The sequence below is a fragment of the Clarias gariepinus genome, chromosome 5, assembly GCF_024256425.1.
Source record: "Clarias gariepinus isolate MV-2021 ecotype Netherlands chromosome 5, CGAR_prim_01v2, whole genome shotgun sequence".
Classification (NCBI taxonomy): domain Eukaryota; kingdom Metazoa; phylum Chordata; class Actinopteri; order Siluriformes; family Clariidae; genus Clarias; species Clarias gariepinus.
Genome location: NC_071104.1, coordinates 4,305,001 through 4,319,747, shown reverse-complemented (window position 1 = coordinate 4,319,747; position 14,747 = coordinate 4,305,001). Strand labels below are relative to the sequence as shown.

Sequence of the window (14,747 nt, the reverse complement as noted above, 5' to 3'; positions counted from 1 at the left end):
TTTCAGCTGTTGCTTCACTGAAAACAAAGTACAGATCTCAGCTCAACATTGAGCATGACTTGAGGGTAGCAGTATCAAGCCTGCAACCACGTTTTGAAAAGATGTGCAGTACAAAACAGGCTCATTGCAGCCACTAATGCAGTGATAAGACTCACATGTTGATTCTGTTGTTCCTCCTGTTCTTGACTTGTTCATGGTTATTGCCAAATGCGTTTGCTCTTTTTTGCAGAGATGGCAAAATGACAAAGTAAGGCTAAGTTATAACAGTTGCACTTGTTGTTTACCTGTTTTGATCTTATTGATTTAAAAATTGATATTTCAATAAATTTGAAATTTTAAACCTGGCCAATTTCGTTTTCATTTTGTTGACAAGTGGGGCTTGAAAATTCACCCACCCCCTTAAGTGGGGAATGACCGAAAATGTTTGAGAACCACTGGGTTAAGGTCACACAATGACGATGACTAGAGCAGATAATTTCTTGCATTTGCATTGGTTTGGCTGCCTTCTTTTGACATATAATTTGACCTGTGGTTGCGATTATTCAGCTGTTGGGGACCTTTGCAAGCATCAAATCAAGTGTATGAGGCGCATTCACAAAAACGCAACAGAATAATGCTGCTGCCAAATCGTCATTCGTGTGGTTACATGATGTCTCGAATTTGTAGGACCTTACACCACAAAACGTTCAATCTATGGGTGATGAGGAGATACCTTATTTAATAGGTTATCTAGTGTATATGATGAGGTCTCCATGCTACAGTGCTATCCAAGCAGTGTCTACTGCAACAATCATCTGTTGGTGCGAAAGCTATCCCTTTCTTGCCTTTCTTACAGCCAGAGTTGAATAACTTTGCAAGTCAGACAGGGTTCTGTGGCAAATTCCATGGTGAAATTAGGGCATTCTGTCGACGCTGTTGACAGCTTGTGGGATCAGCACTTGCCATAGTTGTTTGCATTTGGTGGAATTTGATTAGTAGCAACAAAAAAAGCATCTGCCTAATGAACTTGAGCATCCATGAATCTTGGAGAGCCTGAAAAAGAACACCCTGGTTGGCTCTGTGGCGCAATGGATAGCGCATTGGACTTCTAGACTCAGCTGTGGAGCTATTCAAAGGTTGCGGGTTCGAGTCCCGCCAGAGTCACTAACTAGTTACCTTCTTTTCATCCACACACCATGTCTAAAATTAAATCTTGCCATATTTGATTGAATGACTTGTCAGCTGAATTTAAGAAATATCATTGTTTTCCACATGTTTCTGCCCATTTGTCCAAATCAAGCCCTCAGCTCAACTCCAGCTTCAACAAAAGGTTACTACATTGATTCACGCAATCCTTATGGGACAAAGAGCCAAAGTCCACAGCAGCAATCTGATGAATGCTTGCTTGCTTTTAGATGTGCATGGCATGTGGATTTTAATTCCTTATCCCTGGATTGGATTTTCACCCTTTTTGGGATCTTATCAAGCCGAAATCAAAGTTAGGATGGGCAAACAAACATGAAAGCATTTGCATGGCATCGCTGGTTGAGTACTCGTCTCACCAGCTCAGCGAGGTTTGCATGCGGATGGAGGAAATATTAGCATTGCGATCAGATTATGTCTTAGCCAGGAGAGTCTCGGTTAAAAGTGCTGGGTCATGCCTAAGGTGCCACCCAGGCAATTGGCACTGTGGCTTAGCTGGTGAAAGCACCTGTCTTGTAAACAGGAGATCCTGGGTTCAAATCCCAGCAGTGCCTGTTGTGAGTTTCATCTCTTGGTACACCAGACAAGGTCTGGGTCCAACTGCACGAGGAGCTCAAGGCTTAAGTGCTTGTGGGCTCAGGTTGTGGCAGGGTATCTTGCTTTCAGCCAAGATTTCTGCTCAGTTTTCATGTGTTTTCCACAGGTAGATACCTGTCCATGGAGCTCAAGCAAGGTAGCTCTATTCATCCCACAGAAGTGAATAAACAGTGGCATTTTGATTTGCAAGAATTGAATCATTTTCTGAGTAGCCGTGGAACATTTGCCTGATGTTGGTTACATTTAAATGAGGACAATGGCTGTCAATAAGCAAGTATATATATATATGTATATATATATATTTATATATATATATATATATATTGTTACGTCCCAGTCTAGGGTTGGGCCGTACAGCAAATGATAGGTTCGGGGTTCTATTTTAAACTGTGTGAACAAGGTTGGATATAATGGTGTAATATACCAGAAAGAAATAGACAGGCACTTTAGCTGGCAAAAAGACAGGGTTTGTATTGCTTTACACAAAGCAAACAAAAATACTGACACAACACCAGGATCAGCTTCAGGGTGGACCCAGGCCAAAATAATAAACAAAACGGGTATCTGTATTTTACAAGCTTGTTTACCTAAACAAAACACAAACAAAAATACAGATAACTTACCTATCTCCCTAAACCAAAAACAGTGGATAAATTCCCTTTTCCCCAAAACAAATGGCAGCCACACCCCTACTACTGGTGCGTGCACAAACATAAAGTGAAAGTATTCACAAAAAATATATACAACAAAAACCAAGCAAACAAACCAAAAGGGACAAGCAATAATCAAAGTCAAAGGGTTGCAATAAAGTCAAAACCAGGGTACACAAGCCAATATCAAAAACACCAAAATAACAACTCTCTCTCCAAAACAATCAACGCCTCGCCTACACGCCTCCTCAATCCCGGGTCTCTCTCCGGTTTATAACTGGTCCACTCGTTGCTGACGTCACGCAGGGCGGAAGTGCACGTGTGGAAGGTCAGCCAGCCGCTGGTGTAGTGGCAGTCGAAAACCTGGAGTGGAATGGGAGCGGAGCCGAACCTGGACACGCTGTAGTGGCAGTCGGAAAACTTGGAGTGGAATCAGGAGCGGAGCTCGACCTGGGCACAATATACACACGCTGTAACACTTGGATTTAATTAAACCACTAGTTACTTTGCTACGGGGTCGAGAATCAAAATACGGGTTTTTAAACTGCACTTCCGGTATTGCGCAATCAAGACAGGACAAGTAAAGACGCGACACAATAACCATATATAAACCAAACCAACGTGTATTAAACCAACAAACAAACAAACAAACAAACAAGGTGCACCAAAAACCAATATATACAAAATATATACAAATAGAAACAATGTGTATGGTGTATGCGGGTGTGTGAGTGCGTGTATGATTGTCCAGAGTTAATGATATTGCAGTGTGTGAAATGATGCACGGGAGAGATTGGCTCGGCCTCACCGGTATCGATGACAAATCCGGGAGCTCGAGCAACGGAACGAGAGGTGAATTGTGAGTGTCTATGAGGAATAATCCAACCGGGGAAAAGTACTCCTTTAGAATCATCAAACAAACTCTCTCTCAAAATAAACAGCGCGCTAGGTAAATCTCTCCGTCTTGAGCCACTTGCCGGTTCCGGCTTTATACCGGCACACGTGACCCGACGCCGCTTCCGGGTTCCCTCGCGCTGCGATCGCGCATGCTCGCGAGAGCTTACCGAGTGACCAACACCGTCAATGGGGACAAATAAAACCAGATCGGGCAATTTTACGAGCACAGGTGAGCCGCATTAGCTCCTTAATCCATTTCCCTGTTATAGTTAAAATGCCCTTTTATGTGGCTGCGCTACATAGACCCCCCCCCCAAGCCTCCGGCGTCTGAGGAGAACGTCCGTAAAAGCGCTTCAGATTAACCACGTTCACTGTATCAGTTTTTTGTGGATTGCCCCAAGACACTGTGTAATTGATTGGTCCCTTTTTGTTTTTTATTTCTGCTGGTCCCTCCCACTTGGGCGCTGGCTTGGCAGAAAATCTTTTCGCTGCGGAGGAGAGTGGGTGAGTTTTTATCCAAACTAGATCTCCCGGTTTAAAGTGCGCATCTTTTCTCCGGGCATTGTAGTATCTAGCTTGTTTGGATTGTTGTTGTTTCACTCTTTGTCCCACCTCCTCCGTGATAAGTCGTTGTCGGTCCAGTAATGAGTAGGCTGTGTGATCCGGTGTTGGAGGGTGGTTCATGAGCCTTTCGAGTGGCCCTTTTAGTTGCCGACCCAGTGTGAGTTCTGCAGGCGTCTTTCCAGTAGTTTCCTGTTGGGCTGTATTGATGGCGAATCTGAGCTCTGGTAACCATTGGTCCCAGTTTTGGTGATGGTCCCCGACGTATGAAGCGATCATTGTCTTCAGAGTTCGGTTAACTCGTTCCGTCAGGTTCGTTTGTGGGTGGTAGCTTGTAGTTAGCTTTTGGACGCTTCCCCAGGTTTGGCAGAGGTGTGCTAGCAGTTGAGACGTAAACTGTGGTCCTCGATCGGATACTAGATATTTGGGAACTCCCCATCTAGTAAAGATCTCCTCTCTTAGAACCTTCACCAGTTTTGGCGTCTTTACATCCCTGAGGGGAAACATCTCCACCCATTTGGTGAAATAATCTACCACCACCAAAAGATATTCATTTTGCCTTTTACTTCGGGGAAAAGGACCCATGATGTCCAATCCCACGGTGTGTCCTGGCTCTGGAACCTCCGTGCTCTGTAGTAGCCCACTAGGTCTAGTGTTTTCCATTTTATACTGTTGACACACGCTGCAAGTTCTCACATAGTGCCAGACGTCTTTCCGCACCGTAGGCCACCATGCCACATCTAGTAACCTCAGCAGGGTTTTTAGTTGCCCCAGGTGTCCTCCCAAGGGATTGTCATGATAGTAGTGTAAAAAGCTTTTTATTAATGACTGGGGGACAACTAGTTGAAATTTTTCTCCGTGTCTTACTGGTACCCGGCGATATAACGCCCCTTGGTGATGTTCGAAAGAGACCCTCTGCTCTCTTGTGCTTCGTGGCTGGTCTTTAGAGAGCAGCTTCGTGATGGTGGGGTCCTCATGTTGGGCTTGAGTTATCTCACACAGGTCGTTTGGTAAGTCGGATGAACATTTAGAGGTTGTGATGGCGAGACATGGAGCGGTGCCTACTTCTAATGGCGGGGGCGCCCGGGATAGCGCATCTGGTCCCAGATTTAAGCAGCCTTTTCTATGATGTACTGTAAAAACGAACTGTTGTAGGCGTAACGTCCATCGGGTGAGACGAGAGCTGGTTTTCGGGCAGTTGAAGGCCCATGACAGGGCGGCATGGTCGGTGAAGACCTCGAAAGCACGACCTTCTAGATAGTGCCTCCATTTTTCTACAGCCCAGACCACGGCCAAACACTCCTTTTCTGATGTGGAGTAATTCTGCTCAGCTCCTCTCAACGTTCGCGAGGCGTAAGCTACTGCTCGTTCTCCTTCTGCTGAAGTTTGGGTGAGGATGGCTCCCAGGCCCACTTCGCTGGCGTCGGTGTGCAATTGGAATGGCAGATTTAGGTTCGGTTGTATTAGAACTGGTGGGTTTTGAAGTGCGTGTTTGATGACATCCATACTGTTCTGGCATTCTTCGGTCCACTCCCATTTTACTCCCTTCCTTTTTAAATTATTTAATGGAGCTGTTATGTCGGCAAAGTGGGGAATGAACTTGTGATACCAGCCCGCGAGACCCAGAAAACGTTGAAGAGATTTTAAGTCTTGTGGAGGAGGATATTCTGCCACCGCCTTGGTTTTCTCCGGGTCTAACTGCACACCTTCTTCAGAGATGACATGACCGAGGAACTTCAGCCGCCTTTTGAAGAAATGACACTTCTTCATGTTGAGGGAGAGATTGGCTTGGGTGAGTCTGGAAAATACTGCGTTGAGATGCATTCTATGTTGTTCTAGTGATTGTGAGTAAATAATAATGTCATCTATATAGACGAAGCAATACTTTCCTCTTAGATCTGCCAAGACTTTCTCCATCAGTCGTTGGAACGTTGCAGCTGCGTTTCTGAGTCCGTAGGGCATGGACCGGAATTGAAACAGACCTTTGGTAGTGATGAAGGCGGTCTTCTCACAGCTGTCTCTCTCCATCTCCACCTGCCAGTAACCGGATTGCAGATCCAATGTTGAGAACCAGGAGGCGCCATCCAGTGATTCGATGATGTCATGTATTAAAGGCATTGGATATGCATCAGGTTTGGTTTTGCTGTTCAATTTTCTAAAATCCACACAGAAACGGTAAGTCCCATCGGGTTTAGGTACTAAAACAACAGGTGACGACCATGACGAACATGAAGGTTCGATGATGTTGTCCTTCAGCATCTGGTCGACTTGATCTTCTATAATCTTTTTCTTTAAGGGTGATACTCTGTATGCTCTGGATCTAAATGGGGTGTCGTCAGATAAAGTGATTTTGTGTCTCTCCAATGCTGTTTTGCCTAAGATGTTGGAGGTGGTGCGGGGCCAAGCGGCCATTAGTTTCAGCAGCTCCTTTTCGTTGTCGGTGTCCCATGATGTCACACTTTTTAAGTTTTCCTCCGCACATAGGAGATCATCAGGAGTCACAGGTAAGGCTAGATACAGGTTAGCAGTAGCCGGGAGATGAGTGTGTCTCCTTTGAGCTGACTTAGATGGCGCAGAGTGGGGTTGGGTTGTTATGAAGGGATGATAAGTGACTCCCTCCTTTGTTTTCAGCCCGTACTCCCCGCGTGCGACGTCCAAGGTGGCTCCTGTGGCTTTTAAGAAGTCCAGCCCCACGATTAGAGGGAAAGCCAGGTGAGAGTTGCTCATGACGTAAGTGTCTAACTCACATTCGATCGTGTGCCAGTTGTAACTCAGCCTTCTCTGGGTTTGCGCCTGGTGTGTTTTCCCATCAGCCATAACAAACTTCTGAGGAGAAGGAACATCACACCTGACTTCCTGTTCGCAGAGCTGCTTCCATAGATGTTCCCTCATCAGCGTGTAGGAGCTTCCTGTATCGACCACAGCATTCACCTTCCTTCCTTGCACTGTTACTGGAACCAGGAGAAGCGAAGGAGTTGCCAGAGGTTGAGCAATGGAGAGTCCCGCTGCGTGCTTTGAAGGAACTCGCTCACCTGCCTTCTTATGACTCTTTTCCTTGTTGTGCTGGGAGTCCACCTTTTGCCAATAGTCTTTGGAGCTCTTGCAGTCTTTTTCCACCCTAGAACCTATCTTCACCAGCTGTTCCACGGTGTTCACGGTTCCTCTCATACATCCTGCCACTCTTGGGTCGATGTTGTTCAGGATTCGACCCACTAGTTCTTCCTCTGAGATATCAGGCTTCCACTTCATACAGAGGGCGCGGTAGTCATAGGCGAAGTCTCTAAGGCGTTGACTGGGCTGCTGTACCAGAGACCTTAAGTTTTCTTCCACTTCTGTGAGGTAGTCATCAGGTAAGAAAGCCGCCATCAATGCCTGTTTAAAAGACTTCCAGTCCTTCACCTTGCCTTTCTCTGCCTTCCACCAGCTCAGAGCAGGTCCTCGTAGCACCGTGCTGAGGGTTCCTAGCAGTTCTGGGCTGGGCAGTGGTCTGATCTCCAGATAGTTTTCACACTGTTCAATGAAGTTAAGAACATCCGCTGTCTCTGAAGCGTCGCCAAAGGCTGGAAACTCCAGGCGGATGGGTGGTCGGCCATAAAAGGAAGAAGAAGAGGGTGAAACTGAGGAGGTAAGCTGAGCAGAAGCGTGTGGTTGAACACAAGGAGGAATGTCGTATGTTTCATGCCTGCTTATGTGCTGTACCTTTGCTGTAGATGCTGTGATCGCCGTGCTGGGAGAATGGAGAACAGGAGATTGGGGAGATGCAGGGGTGTAGGCCTTTAACCTTTGGATGGTGGGCGTACTTGTGAGCCGTAGTTTTTTCATCTGGTTTTCCCAGAGTACGTCACGTCGCAGAAAACAGTCAGTGACAGCTCTTTCCAGTTTCTCCAGGGCCTCTTGGCAGTAGCGCTCCAGCCCTTCTAAGCTAGCGTCCACTGCGTCCCGAAAACTGGTTTCCCTGTTCAAACTGCTGTTTACGGATTGTCTAAAATCCTGCTCCAACGTGTTCACTTTGTCAGTAAGCGCCCCCATATCCTCCTTGCATTGATTCAGTTCAGTTTGCAATGTATGCACAACATTAATATCAGACACAACATCATCATCATCATCGTCATCATGTCTGTCAGATATATATAGTGAACTAATCAATGAGGTTATTTCAGCTGTAGGGTTACGGCGTGTAACAAATGCATCATCTACCTCCTCCAGCACATTATTAGCTACAGCAAGGTCGGCCTGCACGGCACCACTAGCATTAGCATTAGCAATGTTAGCATCCATTTTGTTCTGCCAAGACACACAAAACCGGAAAATACCCGAAAATACCGATTCCCCGTACGTACGGGCCACCACTATGTAACACTTGGATTTAATTAAACCACTAGTTACTTTGCTACGGGGTCGAGAATCAAAATACGGGTTTTTAAACTGCACTTCCGGTATTGCGCAATCAAGACAGGACAAGTAAAGACGCGACACAATAACCATATATAAACCAAACCAACGTGTATTAAACCAACAAACAAACAAACAAACAAACAAGGTGCACCAAAAACCAATATATACAAAATATATACAAATAGAAACAATGTGTATGGTGTATGCGGGTGTGTGAGTGCGTGTATGATTGTCCAGAGTTAATGATATTGCAGTGTGTGAAATGATGCACGGGAGAGATTGGCTCGGCCTCACCGGTATCGATGACAAATCCGGGAGCTCGAGCAACGGAACGAGAGGTGAATTGTGAGTGTCTATGAGGAATAATCCAACCGGGGAAAAGTACTCCTTTAGAATCATCAAACAAACTCTCTCTCAAAATAAACAGCGCGCTAGGTAAATCTCTCCGTCTTGAGCCACTTGCCGGTTCCGGCTTTATACCGGCACACGTGACCCGACGCCGCTTCCGGGTTCCCTCGCGCTGCGATCGCGCATGCTCGCGAGAGCTTACCGAGTGACCAACACCGTCAATGGGGACAAATAAAACCAGATCGGGCAATTTTACGAGCACAGGTGAGCCGCATTAGCTCCTTAATCCATTTCCCTGTTATAGTTAAAATGCCCTTTTATGTGGCTGCGCTACAACGCTACAAAGCACAGAAGCCTAAATACACACAGCGCGACCAAAATGTTGTAGGTTGTAACATTCCCCCCCACACACAAATGTGAACTTCTAAGTTCACCTAACTTTTATTCAAAACCACAAAACGAGGAATGGTTTGATTGGGCTTACCCACAAGTTGACATGTGTGACACGATCTACAATATTGAGCTACATGTCTTTTCATACCAGGCCATACAAAATATTTTAACGCCCTCAAGTAGGTTTTCCGTACGCCCACATGACCAGAACAAGGATGGTCGTGAGCCAACATGAGAACTTCGTTGCGAAGTTCTTGAGGGACTACAACCTGATATACATCACTCGAACCATTCAAAGAATAGGGTGGTGACCACTTTCGCATTAAAACTCCATTTTCCAAGAAGTAAGCAATTGGGTGCTTCTCCAGCTCTCCTTTCTTCACCGCAGTCTCAAAACAATGGGTTAGCAAAGGGTCGGCCTTCTGAGCTATCGCCAACTTGGCACGAGTTATGCGAAGTTTGGCATCTGGTTTCGAAGTAGCCTTTGGAACATCAGTAAATTTCACACTGGGGTTAAGCTGAGGCAGGCTTTCCTCAATGGTTTCCTCCTGGCATAAGAAAGAGTCAGACAAATCTACTACATCACTCAATTTCTTTTGCTGAGCACGCGTTAACACACAAGCAGGAAATACTGAAGGAATTCCTGGGAGAGGTGGAGTACCCACTCCCTCAGAAACTTGAGTCACGTGGTCTCCTTGTCCAAAAGGCCAACCTTTGTCGATAATGCTGATCTTTTTGAAGGAATTCACATACCATGGGCATATAAGACATTCATTCATCCTAGATAAAACTTTAGAAGCAGGGCTGTTCAGAAGAGTGATCCTGGTAACAACTTTCACTGCATGTGAAGGTCAGAATCCCTTTTTTTTTAGGGAAGAAAATGTTGAAAACATGGCAGTTAAACAGAAATCTTAATGGTTCGATTGATCTCAGCATAAATACTGGACAGGTTATCAGTCAGTGTGAAAGTTTAAAATTCTCATGACCAACCTCACCACTTGAAAGGGTTCACAAGTGCTTGGTTTCTTCAAATGTGTCAAACAATGGACGAGCATTGGGAAAGGATGGGTAAAGCTGCTTTTTGTGAGGGATGGCACACCTTCCAGAGCATGGATAGCTCAGTCGGTAGAGCATCAGACTTTTAATCTAAGGGTCCAGGGTTCAAGTCCCTGTTCAGGCGTTACCTTGGTGATTAGGAAAAAAAGAGTGTTTGGCCCAAGTTGTTAAAAGCAATTAAGAGGGTTAGCTTGGATTAAGAAATTCTCAAAGGCTGAAAATTGGAAATTGCAGACTACTTCAAATTCAAATTTTATTTGTCATACACAGTACGAAATGTAGTGAAATGCTTACACGACTGCCAGTGACCTTAAAAAGAGAATTAAAACTTATAAGTAATAAATATCAATATAAGAAATATGATAAAAAATTTAAATAAAAATTTAACTAGAAAAAATACAACCTGAAAATAGAAATATATTGTATACATAGAACTATAATTTTGTGCAAGTATGCATAGAAAAAGTGACTTTGTGCAATGGTTATTAAAGTGACTTTGTGTAATGGTCCAGAATGTAAACGTGAACATGTAGTGTAGATGTGATGTGCGTGGAGTTGTCCATAGTGTCCATGGATGTATAGAGATTGATTGATTGATTTTGAGAACTGTGAAAATATTGTGTTAGTTTTGCCTAGTGGTGTGGTTGAGAGACCTTATCGCCTGCGGGAAGAAGCTCCTCCTCAGTCTCTCTGTGTTGGCCCTCAGGGAGCGGAATCGCTTCCCAGACCGCAACAGAGTAAACAGTCCATTGTTGGGATGGCTGAGGTCCTTCACGACCTTCCTGGCCTTGGTCCAGCACCGCTTGGTGTAGATTGAGTGCAGGTCAAGGAGCTCGATGCGGATGATGCGCTCAGCTGATCGCACCACCCTCTGTAGAGCTCGTCTGTCCTGCATGGTGCTGTTCCCGAACCAGGTCGTGATGTTTCCCGTCAGGATGCTCTCTATGGTGCAGGAGTAGAAATTCCTGAGCACCTTGGAGGGCAGTCTAAAGTCTCTCAAGCGTCTGAGGTGGTACAGACGCTGCCGGGCCTTTTTTACCACGGTGTTGATGTGACAGGACCATGTCAGGTCCTGCGTGATGTGAACACCGAGGTATCTGAAGCTGTCCACTCTCTCCACTGGGCTCTTGTTGATGATGGGGGTCTGGTAGTTCCTCTCCTGTTTTGTACTGAAGTCCACTATCAGCTCCTTTGTCTTGCTGACGTTCAGGAGGAGATTGTTTCTCTGGCACCAGTTCTCCAGATTTCCAACCTCCTCCAGGTAGGCCGTCTCATTGTTGTTGGTGATCAGGCCCACCACGACAGTGTCGTCAGCAAACTTGATGACGGTGGTGGAGTTGGTAGTGGCCACGCAGTCAGAGGTGTACAGAGAGTACAGCAGGGAGCTCAGAACACAACCCTGGGGGGCTCCAGTACTGAGAGTGATGGAGGCTGAGACATGGCCGCCCATCCTTACTGCCTGTGGTCTGCCAGTCAGAAAATTGGAGATCCACTGACACATGGATGAGCTGAGTCCCAGGTGCTCCAGCTTGGTGGTGAGTGTGGAGGGAATTATGGTATTAAATGCAGAGCTGTAGTCGATGAAGAGCATTTTCACATAATTCCCCCTCCGAGTGTCCAGGTGAGTGAGAGATGTGTGGAGGAGATGTGAGATTGCATCGTCTGTGGAACGGTTTGGACGGTATGCAAACTGTAGTGGGTCCAGTGTGTCTGGTAGTGAAGAAATGATGAAGTCTCTGACCAGGCGTTCAAAGCACTTCATCACTACTGAGGTGAGGGCTACAGGGTGATAGTCATTGAGGGAAGCAGGATGAGGTTTCTTTGGGACTGGAACAATATGGGCTCTTTGAAGCATGTGGGGATCACCGACTGAGATAAAGAGATGTTGAATATCTCAGTGAACACAGGTGCTAGCTGGTCTGCGCAGGCTCTGAGAATGCGGCCTGAGATGCCATCTGGTCCTGCTGCTTTCCTGGTGTTCACTCTCTTGAAGGCTCTCCTCACTTCGTGCTCGGTGATGATGAACGCGCTTCCGGTGCTGGCAGTGATTTCCTGTCTGCAGCCATTAGCGCCGCTAGCATGCCTGCGCAGACCAGCTAGCGTCTGTGTTCACTGAAATATTCAACATTTTAACTCTTTATTTCAGTCGGTGATCCCCACATGCTTCAAAGAGTCCATCATTGTTCCTGTCCCCTGATTATCGCCCTGTAGCCCTCACCTCAGTAGTGATGAAGTGCTTTGAGCGCCTGGTCTGAGACTTCATAATTTTTTCACTACCGGACACACTCGACATATCAAAGTTTGCAAACCGAAAGACTTTTGTATTTCTTTATATTCATATTTATTTCTTACGTATACGTTTTTTTTAGTAATTAGGTCAGTGAGTTGTTACCTGAGCGCTGTCATCTTTTATCAAGTGGTTGACACAAACATGCATGGTCATCCTAGAGATTGGATGAAATTTAAATTTCTACCACAAACGTTGTTTCGTTTCACTGTGTACTAACTGTATATGGTTGAAGTGACAATAAAGCCTACTTGAACTTGAACTTGAACAATGGACGAGCATTGGGAAAGGATGGGTAAAACTGTTTTTTGTGAGGGATGGCACATCGTCCAGAGCCTGGATAGCTCAGTCGGTAGAGCATCAGACTTTTAATCTGAGGGTCCAGGGTTCAAGTCCCTGTTCAGGCGTTACCTTGGTGATTAGGAAAAACAGAGTGTTTGGCACAAGTTGTTCAAAGCAATTAAGAGGGTTAGCTTTGATTAAGAAATTCTCAAAGGCTGAAAATTGGAAATTGCAGACTACTTGCCAAGGATTTCCTGGTGGAGACTTACTCTTAGGAGATTGTCTTATGCTCAGGAAGGTCACCAAGGGATGGAAGTCCCACAAGTACAAGATGGCGCCAGTGAGGTCGGCTGCTGTCACGATGTCCAGTCACGCCAAACTTTCATCAGCATATCACCTGTCCCACCAGGGGCGAAAGGACACTCAACCACTGCTACGCTACAGTCAAGGATGGCTACAGGGCACAATCTCGTCCACCGTTTGGTAAATCTGACCATGCCGCTGGCCAAAATACAAACAAAGGCTGAAACAGGAAGTGTGGGTTCAGAGGAAGGTCGCGCGCTGGACGGACCAATCAGTGGCCGCGTTACAGGATGCACTTGATGACGCAGACTGGGACATATTCAGAAACAGCTCTGATGACGTCAGTGTGTTTATGCAAACGGTTGTGGGATTCATCGGGAAACTAGCGGATGATACCGTGGAGAAAAAGACTATTAGGACGTTTCCCAACCAGAAGCCGTGGGTGGATAAAACCATCAGCGACGCTCTGAGATCTCACACCGCTGCCTACAACGCAGGACTTGCGTCGGGGGACATGGACCCGTACAAAGCTGTGTCACATATTGTGCGAAAACGGTGAAAGAGGCGAAGCAGCGCTACATATGGAAACTAAAGTCACAACTTCAACAGAGTGACTTTAGGAGCCTGTGGCAGGGACTAAGGACAATAACGGACTATAAAACAGCAACAACCGGTATGGCGAACGCGGACGCGACCCTGGCTGACCAGCAGAACACATTCTATGCTCGCTTCGAGGCTGCAGCTAAAGACGCTAGCGATGCTAATGTTAGCGGCGCGACGGGCTGCAGACAGGAAGACACTGCCAGCACCGGAAGCGCGCTCATCATCACCAAGCACAACGTGAGGAGAGCCTTCAAGAGAGTGAACACCAGGAAAGCAGCAGGACCAGACGGCATCTCAGCTCATATTCTCAGAGCCTGCGCAGACCAGCTAGCATCTGTGTTCACTGAAATATTCAACATCTCTTTATCTCAGTCAATAGCCCTCACCTCAGTAGTGATGAAGTGCTTTGAGCGCCTGGTCTGAGACTTCATAATTTCTTCACTACCGGACACACTCGACATACTAAAGTTTGCAAACCGAAAGACTTTTGTATTTCTTTTTATTCATATTTATTTCTTACGTATAATTTTTTTTTTAGTAATTAGGTCAGTGAGTTGTTACCTGAGCACTGTCATCTTTTATCAAGAGGTTGACACAAACATGCATGGTCATCCTAGAGATTGGATGAAATTTAAATTTCTACCACGAACCTGTTTAAAAACGCCAGCAACACACGCCGCCACACACAGAGGGAGCAGCTCATGACCTCGACGTGATTTGAACACGCAACCTTCTGATCTGGAGTCAGACGCGCTACCGTTGCGCCACGAGGTCCTACATTGCCAGCAGAAGCTTATTGGCTAACCTGTCTGATTTCCCCCCTCCATGAATATCAAGAGCGTTTTTCGTGATCAAATGGCAGTGTGAGTGTGACAACTTGTACCTAAATCTCCAAGTTGTCCAAGCTTCAAGATGGGGATGCTCAGATTTGGGGAACTCAAGACAATTCACAGCCATTACTTGACCTCCTCCTCAAAACAAGACTTTTTCTTTGCCACTTACTGTGCAGCATGTAAAATGAACCATAGAATCAAACAAAATGACCAGATTTCATGCATGTTTTGTTAAACACCAAGTGAGGCCTTTTTTTATTCAAATCTGTACTGGAAAACCTTATTGGATCTTTCCAATACACACAAGTGTACTGGTTGGCTTAAGTTCAGGATTTTTAGGCTTCAGACTGAAACCACGTT

General features: G+C 45.8%; 4 non-coding genes across 4 annotated transcripts; 3 read left to right on the top strand and 1 right to left on the bottom strand.

Annotated features, from left to right (window-relative positions):
* Positions 1 to 1,053: 1,053 nt before the first annotated feature.
* Positions 1,054 to 1,143, top strand: trnar-ucu (transfer RNA arginine (anticodon UCU)). Its single transcript is given in 2 exon segments — positions 1,054 to 1,090; positions 1,108 to 1,143. It is a non-coding gene; the product is annotated as a tRNA-Arg (tRNA).
* A 519-nt stretch (positions 1,144 to 1,662) lies between these two features.
* trnat-ugu (transfer RNA threonine (anticodon UGU)) lies at positions 1,663 to 1,736 on the top strand. The gene has a single exon. It is a non-coding gene; the product is annotated as a tRNA-Thr (tRNA).
* A 10,964-nt stretch (positions 1,737 to 12,700) lies between these two features.
* On the top strand, positions 12,701 to 12,773 carry trnak-uuu (transfer RNA lysine (anticodon UUU)). Its single transcript has one exon. It is a non-coding gene; the product is annotated as a tRNA-Lys (tRNA).
* A 1,483-nt stretch (positions 12,774 to 14,256) lies between these two features.
* Positions 14,257 to 14,328, bottom strand: trnaw-cca (transfer RNA tryptophan (anticodon CCA)). Its single transcript has one exon. It is a non-coding gene; the product is annotated as a tRNA-Trp (tRNA).
* Between the last annotated feature and the right edge of the window lie 419 nt (positions 14,329 to 14,747).